Below are 8,323 nucleotides of genomic sequence, written 5' to 3'. Positions count from 1 at the left end.
CTTGAGTGAAAAGCTAATGTTGATACTCTAACTTCTACAAAAATCTTTTAAAGTAGGATTTATACTTTTACTTGAGTATTAAACATTAATACTTTTAAAACCCTCTGAGCAACAAGAATCCCAGATTATTTTGCAAAAAAAGGTTAGACATACATCATGCAAAGAAAATATCAAATACATTTAATAGCTTATGTCTTTGAATGCTGATCAGAGTCTGGCAAAGAATGTTCCAGATAAAACATAAAGGATAATCTAAGTGGCATTTTTGTAAAAGAGGTAAAAAAAGTAGTTGATTTTGTTGATTTTAGGTATACACATGCATATTTTTATCCTGTGCGGGCAGTGCTTTTATTTTATTTTATTTACTTTTATTTATTTTAATTATTTTATCTTTTTTGTGCAGCACTTTGGAAACCATGAGTTTATTCAAATCGTGCTATATAAATAAAGTGGATTGGATTGGAAAAACATTAATTAAAGCAGAATGTTAATAATTGTGCAAGTAAAATATCTACTGATTGTGATGATATGGATATATACGCTATGGAAAAATAAAATAGATTATGTTATGATTAGTGATGCACCGATACTGATGCCAGTATCAGACTGTCGCCCCGATCCAGCATTGTGATGGTATCGGTATCGGCAAGTACCGACAAATAGGGCACCGATACCATTTTAAGAGCCAAAAGTTTATTCAACTATTGTCAACCATTATAGGTAGAAAGTTCTACTGGATTCACTTGTATTAGTTTTTTTCCTGCTTCACAAAGGTATGCAGCAGCTTGACAAAGCCATGATGGCAATTATTTTACATCCAAGTAGTCGGTGTAGCACTAATTATGATTGGGATTACAACCAACAAAAACAACAAACATAAAAAAAAGAAACTTCCATTGCTGTAATTGCACCTTGAAATCTTGCAGTCTTACTCTGCAAATGGCAATGACAGGGGGGAGTTCAACTCACATTGAAAACTTGTTGCCATGATCATAACTGGAGATTTCCCTTCACAATGACCAAATTGTCCTTAAAAACTACTAAAAGACCCCCCATAAATAAGCCACACATCCTTCTCTCTAGCAGCTATAAAGACAGAATGTCTTTCCAGTGGAATAATCTCAGAAGATGTCCAAAGGGTCTTATGCAGGAAAATGTAATCAAAAGAGTAACTCTACTTCAAGTTTCTTACAGGTGGCAGAGCTTCTCCCTCTATCAATAAAACAGCCTAGCTAACCAACAGAAGAAGCTCATCTAAGCAGCTTGCATTCAGGATCTTCTTTACGGTAACAATAGTTACATCCTGACAGTAGCTTGGAGCAGAAAACTAGCTGCCAAGTAAATCTACAGACAGGAGCATTACTGCCATCAGTCGATCAAGTTCAGGCTCCATCCTGCCAACGAATCCATGACCTCCACTTGCGGTAGAGACTATCCCACTATTGTGTTGCCGTATCAAATTAAATCCCTCTAAAATAAATTGAAATTTTTGATTGTGAAAGGAGAGTGAGTTTGATGGTTGCAGATACCATTCCACCTTTTCATTAGGATGATGGCGTCGGCCAGTCAAAGAATAACCAAGGATTCCTGTTGCGACCTGGAAAATTGAATCCGTCACATGGATGGACAAAACCCTATAAAAAGTAGTGGAAATTACCTTTTAATATTAATGACATGGGGAGAAATGACATTATCAGTAGCTGCCTGGATCCACGTGATCCAAAGGATATTAACTAGTCTGTCTGTGTGGGAAAAATGGCATTTGCTGTGTTCGTGTTAATAAATTCAGAGCTTGAGTCACTCCTTGGTGAATGTTCAGTCAACACTTCTCACCATTTACCTTTCAGCTGACAATAAGTCAGCTGGTGTCATGATGAAATGCATTTTTTTTTCTTTTCTTGTCTTCAGCTCAAGCAAGCAGAACTGATTCCCCCCAAAGGACTTTATTTTGCCAGTTTCTCATGAAAAGCCAAACTTGTACGGTATAAATGAATTTATCTCAGGGTATATTAAAGCTAATTAGCTTTGCTGATTAACAGAAGTGTTCTTCAGGTGATAAAAATGGCTGAGAGAGGGAAAGTAGCACTGTTCTTTCTGTTCACTCGACCGTGCCTTGTTTTTGCTTTCCTACCAAAGGCCGGGGTCACGGAAAGTGTAAAATTCCTCACACGTCACAGGAAGTACAGTGAGTGAAAGCAAAGCCGGATCGCTCTGATGTTGATTCTTTCCGATGTGAGGGCTCTCTGTGAATGGATGTCACCAGCAACATGGTTAAGTTGTGTTTTTCAAATTGGTGGCTGTCATCATTCGCTTTCACCTCACACACCACTGGGATCCCAGCGGATAAAAAGTTGATGGGCATCTTCTTCCTTTTGAGGCTTAGAATGTCCAGAAGCCTTTCTGGAAGTTTAAATGATGAATGCATATTTAATGATGAGCAAAACTCTTTTACAAGCAAAGAAATATAGAGCTGTCACAATGATGCATTAAATGTTCTCCATTTCCCAATGTGGCAAACAGTAGTTTTTATTCTTGCAAACTTGAGGGGAAATAACCAAGCAGGATGATCATCTGGCTGTGAATGCATAATTACCCATGAATTATTCAGAGCGAAAAAAATCTCTCCTTTCTCCGCCTCTGCAACATACCTCCGAGTAAAAACAATCTGAAAAAAAAAAGAGGTGACTCAGGTAAACACAGTAGAGACAATATGTCTCAAACTAGAAGTGCTCTGTTTGAGGCTCACAGACTCTGGGAATCTGTTCACTAATGACTCTGAGGAGTCAGATACAGTATTGAAATACTGCTGGGTGCAAACAGCAATACAAACTCCTCACCAGGGTCCATATCGGTAAACAATCACCTGGCATCTGTCAGCCTTACGTCGAATCAGTCCCAAGGAAGGGTCCATTTTAATGCACTGTTAGGTATTTCTATTGTGACACATCAATGTTGCCAATAACAAGGAGTCCTGGGTGTTTATTCAGGAAAAAAATCATATTTCCAGAGGAAAGCAACTTCTTAAAGATTCTTCTTTAAAAAAAAAATGTGCGTTTCGCTGTTTTTATTGCTTTTTATTGTAATGTTTATACTTCATACTTATATTTATCTTACCACTCTTACCTGTCATGTCCCGCACTTTATGTCAGTTTTTAAATGTCAGTCTTGTATATTTCTTGTATATTTGTATATTGCAGAGAGTAAACGTAATTTCATTTCCCTTGTATGTCTTGCACATATGTAGAAAATGACAATAAAAGCTGACTTGACTTGACTTGACTTGAAAGGAAAAGTCTGGTCATATTCACAAATCAAACTTCTGAAAGTACTTTAAAAATTAAATTATTCCATACTGTTCAATAAATGATAAGTTTTTTTTAAATTAAGAGTAATTTTCATTTGAATGTGCTTTACTGGAGACATCCATGTTTGTCAAAGAACACTACTGCCACCTACTGGTTTGTGACGTCACGGTGCGGTATCGGCTGTTGATCAAGTCCCAGTGCTGTATCTGGTGTTTGTCACAACGCGCTATTATCCAAGTCATCCTGAAAACATTCTTCTTCCAAATTTTGGCTACATATTATGTGTTTTTTTACTCTGGCCAGAAGTTCGATGGCAAATCCTCCCTCTTCAAGTTGGCAATCGAACGACAAACCCGTCAGTGGAGGATCATGAAACTTTTTTTTCACTTTTACCCGATGTATTACAACATCCAACTGTCATGGTCATGGGCATTGTCAGTCATTGTCATTGTCAGGAATAGCTTTGAGTTGAAAAAGCTTCCTGGACGGGAAGCGAAACTTCTTCAAACTTGGAAACAAAGTCCAGTGGATTTTTTTTTTTACTTTTTTGGAATAACTATGACCTGGACAGCATAGAATCTTCAAAACAGCACTTCTGTCATGATTTAACTAAAGATCAGACCCAAATGCAGAAGACCAAACAGAGAGACCAGGGAAAAAGTTTAACAGGTTTATTTAGGAGATTGTGAAGAATCCAGTGTTGCTCTGCACACTGCTCAACTGGAACTGAAAGGTAAGGGGAAGACACTGCGGTTAGTTCAGGCTCAGTGGGAAATTTGATTGTCGAACTTGAAGAGGAGAAATAGATTGCTGACTCACGTTTCCAGAGAAGTTGTTGACTCTTTGACTCCAGTCTGTGTGTGTTAGTTCCAGTGTTTGTCTGATTCGATGGAGGGCGGACAAGGTTTACCCAGAATGCGGTGTTAGTAGGCGAACGGAGAAGCTGAATGCCACTCAGATTTCCTGCGGTACTTGAACGGGTCGTAGTGGAAATGAATCCCTTACTCAGTGTGAAGCTCAAACGATCTCTTGAGGGAAAGTGGATCCAAACCTCCAGTTTGAATCCTCAACTCAGTTTGAAGCTCAGATGATCCTTCCAGGGAGAGAAGGTCTGAAACATGCAGTTTGCAGGATGACTTCTTGCCTAGAGGCAAATACAACAAAAAACAAGATTGAAACTCAGGTTGAGAAGAACTCAGTTTGACTCAGCAAAAACTCAGCTTGGCTAGAGTACCCAAAACTGGCAAACACTCTGGCGTCGAGGTAGTGGCAGTCAGCAGCTTAAGAGCGCTCCGTTAATGAGGTAACTCTCAGCAGGTGTGTAGGGAAGCAGACCGGAACCAGGCGCCTCCTGGTGGAGGAAGTGAGACAAACACAGAAAAACACACACACAGACAGGAATCCTGACAACTTCTTAAAGTTCTGTTGTCCTTTCAGGTACATTAAATGTTGACCAACAAAGCGAGACAGTCTATAAACTGCAAAAATAAACATATTTACAGTCTGGTTTAAAAGCTTTATGTCTATTTCTTTTTAAAGCCCTTTGGCATTTTCTGGCGAGCTTTAGATAGACATAGGCAAATGACTTAAGCCCATATTTACCATGTCTTAAATATTAGCTATTAGCCATACCCAAACACACACAGTTGATAACTTTGGATGTGTGGCTAAGAGCATCACATCGTGTAAGAGGCTGTATAGACAGTTAAAGTGGGAAAAGTGACACTAGAGCTTCATGTCAATCAAATGTCCAGAGACAGAGTCACCTGGACAGCCCACAGGGCATGAATCTCTGTGTGCTTTTGCATTAATAAAAAGCTATCATTCAACTGTACTTTTGTAAGAAAAAACTTTCAACCAGCAGCGGATCTCATAGTAGGTGGTGTAGATGTTATTCTCACAATAAACGTAGTGGTAGGTAGATCAACCTTTTATCTACATTCTTAAAGGATAAACAATGCCATTCTCTTACCTCAGAGTATTTACTGAAGTCATATTGAGGCAATTTGTGGTGTAAGGTCAGGAGCTGAAGATATATACTGCAAAGATGGAGGACAACAAGCAAATGTCTCCACCACCCAATCTACTGTGCCACAAAGCTGCAGGTCAAATAGAAAGAAGTAATCCCTGTAAGAGCATCATTATAAAATAGTGCCATTAGGTATCTGGATGTCCACCTATCATCTGCAACACATAGTTGTTATACCTTTTGTTTTGGGAATAGGTCAAAAGTTAATTTGAAAATAAGTAAAGGGTTGCAAATGAAGACTAGAAAGTGTTGGGTTTGGGGCTTAAAGGGGCTTAAATCAACTTTTTGACCATTGGTTGAACCTTGGATTTAGGAGCAGTTGTTCTGATTGTTTTCTTCTTGTTGAGCTGTGAAACAGATTGTGTTGACCTTTTAAAATTTGTTGTTTTGTCCACATGTGTTGATCTGGAGATTAATTATGACCATGTATCCCAAAGTAATTTTAAGGGAGTGCTGCAGGTGTATTTGGGTTTTTTGAAAGTATTTTTAGGGCTATTTGGTCTCTGTGTACCAAGGGAAGGTCTACAGCACAATTCTTGGCATAAAGTTGAATTTTTTTTCAGTGTGGGTTGGACTTCCACCTTGTCGTTGAATGTCTTTGCAGTATTCAAGGTAGAATTTTAAGATGTAGTTACAGAAAAGAAAATTTTGAGTTTTCATCTATGTTTTTGCTAAAAAATTGTTTCTGTTGGCCTCTTCAGCATGGACCTTCAGGGTACGCTGGGTCAGTCACAGCTAAGAGCAGCTGAGATTCAGCTCCTCTTGTCAATGTCTCAGGCAGACATATGTGGATAATTTTCTTCAGGCTGAGGTTCAACCTCTACATTAGATGATGGAGTTCAGACATCTATGTATTCCTCACTGCACTAGTAAGATGTAGTAGGAGTTGGATAGACGGAACTTTAGATGATTTTTCCCAGCATTCATTCCTGGTAATTTAAAGGTATAGAGGATGATCTTTATTTCAGAGTGGATCATCTAAATAAGTGGTCCTTCTAATTGTCAATCAATTTAATTCAATTCAGTTTATTTCTATAGCGCCAATTCACAACACATGTCATCTCAAGGCACTTTACAGCTCACCAGATCATACAGTCAAATTGATTCAAAGTTTTCTATGTAAGGAAAACCAGTTGATTGCATCGACTCATTGACTCAAAGGCAATCCCTCACACTAAGCATGCTTGTAGCAACAGTGGAGAGGAAAAACTCCCTTTTAACAGGAAGAAACCTCCAGCAGAACCAGGCTCAGTGTGAGCGGCCATCTGCCGAGGCCCACTGGGGTTCAAGGAGACAGAAGCAGAGATAGAAATCATACAATACAATCATTCTGGTGATATGTTTACGTAAGACCGTCCTACCTGCTCATCCCTTTAGCTGTCTTTTTCTGGGCATGCGCACTTTCAGCCATATATGTGTGGTGAGATACAGTTTCAGACAGTAATTTAAGCTCAGTTTTCTCACCACGGTTTTTTGAAAATGGTTGTAAGAGAAAAAGTGTTCACCAAGTGTATGACAAGAAAAGAAAGGCCTCAGAAGAGGCAGACATATCCCAGAATGCTTTGTGCGGAGAGGTCTCATCGTAAGTATTATGGGATTTGCTGTCACAGCAGCCCGCTGTCGCCATAGGTTGTCGCTACACCAGAGTGGCAACTAATACAAAGATGGTGCAAGCACCATGAGGTGGACGAGTTAAGTGAGCAACGGAGCAAAAAGCAGTGATCATCTGTCTGAACGGTCAGTTAACTGAGTTCACTATAAAGACCACTATATAGTCAACACTCTACCTAGTCATTGAGTGATTTAGGGGTTAGGGCGGACGTTCTGACACAGTAAGCTTGTATGAGCTATGAGAACAGCAACAGCTGAACAGAGCGTGCATGTGGAGAAATGGGCTTGTGCACGCTCTCGCATGAGCTTAAAAAATGCTCCAGCTCAGGAGCGGGTACAGGGTTGTACATGTGCATTTTTTTTTTAAGTGGAGAGCATGGGCCTTTTAAAAAATCACAAAAATCCTCCACAATACCTTTAATAGTCTACATTTTTTAAGCTGAATGCTGTCCACCATTTGAAAAACAGCCTTTGTTGGTAATCTAAGTTTGATCAAATGTTTTTGGGTGATGCATCATTGTTGTTTTTTTTGATTAATTAAATTGCAATTATTTGTCCTTTAAACATAACCTGTTTGATTTTGGGCATTAGATCTAAAAATTATGCTGTATCAGGTTACACAGCTGTGTCAGAGGTAATTTACATTCTATATACCCGGTGTACAGTACATGTCAGGGAAGCCTAATCGCAGGGTTGAGCTACTCTTGAATATTACTCTGCCATATCTTTGAAGACAGAAAAAGACAAGCGATAATAAAAGAATGTCCCAGTGTACTGGGAACGAGTTGTAGCTGCTCCATTTAACATACCAAGGTTATCTAGTGACAGGCCTTGGGAAAAAAAAGATGCCTGGGAGAAATACAATGAAGCTTTTCCAAAATAAGAGTAATCTCTGAAGTATAATGAAGCCATTAAGCATGAAGCATGAAGAGATGAGAATAACAAGTGTAATACGTTGAATTACCCAGCTGCGTTTTCACAGAATCTGAAAGGAGAAAAAATGTGAGGTTGCAGGAGCAGAATAAAAGATGGATGGAAGATTTAAGAGAAAAAAAAATCCTTATAAAAGGTTAGAGAATGTTGATGTAGTCCTGCAGTAAAGTCACCTGGTGGGTTTGTATTCCAGATCCAATACTATCCATTAGGGTGACCCTTTTCTTCCACAAATGAGACCACATATTGCTGTGACGCCTCAATGATTTCTTTACTTTTCCCCCCACTAATTCTTGGAAATGTTTCAGTGTGGGTGAGTCCACAAGGAGAAATGCATGATAAAAAATGTATTCAGCATATGTCTTGGTCTGCTTCACTTACCATCTAGAACTAATTTAAGCAGACAGATATTTGATTGTAAAGCTAGACGTAACCTCTTTCATTG

Source organism: Cyprinodon variegatus, unplaced genomic scaffold (assembly GCF_000732505.1).
Source record: "Cyprinodon variegatus isolate N-32 unplaced genomic scaffold, C_variegatus-1.0 Scaffold8, whole genome shotgun sequence".
Classification (NCBI taxonomy): Eukaryota; Metazoa; Chordata; class Actinopteri; order Cyprinodontiformes; family Cyprinodontidae; genus Cyprinodon; species Cyprinodon variegatus.
The sequence above is the reverse complement of the archived record's forward strand: the minus strand, read 5'-3'. Positions refer to the sequence as shown.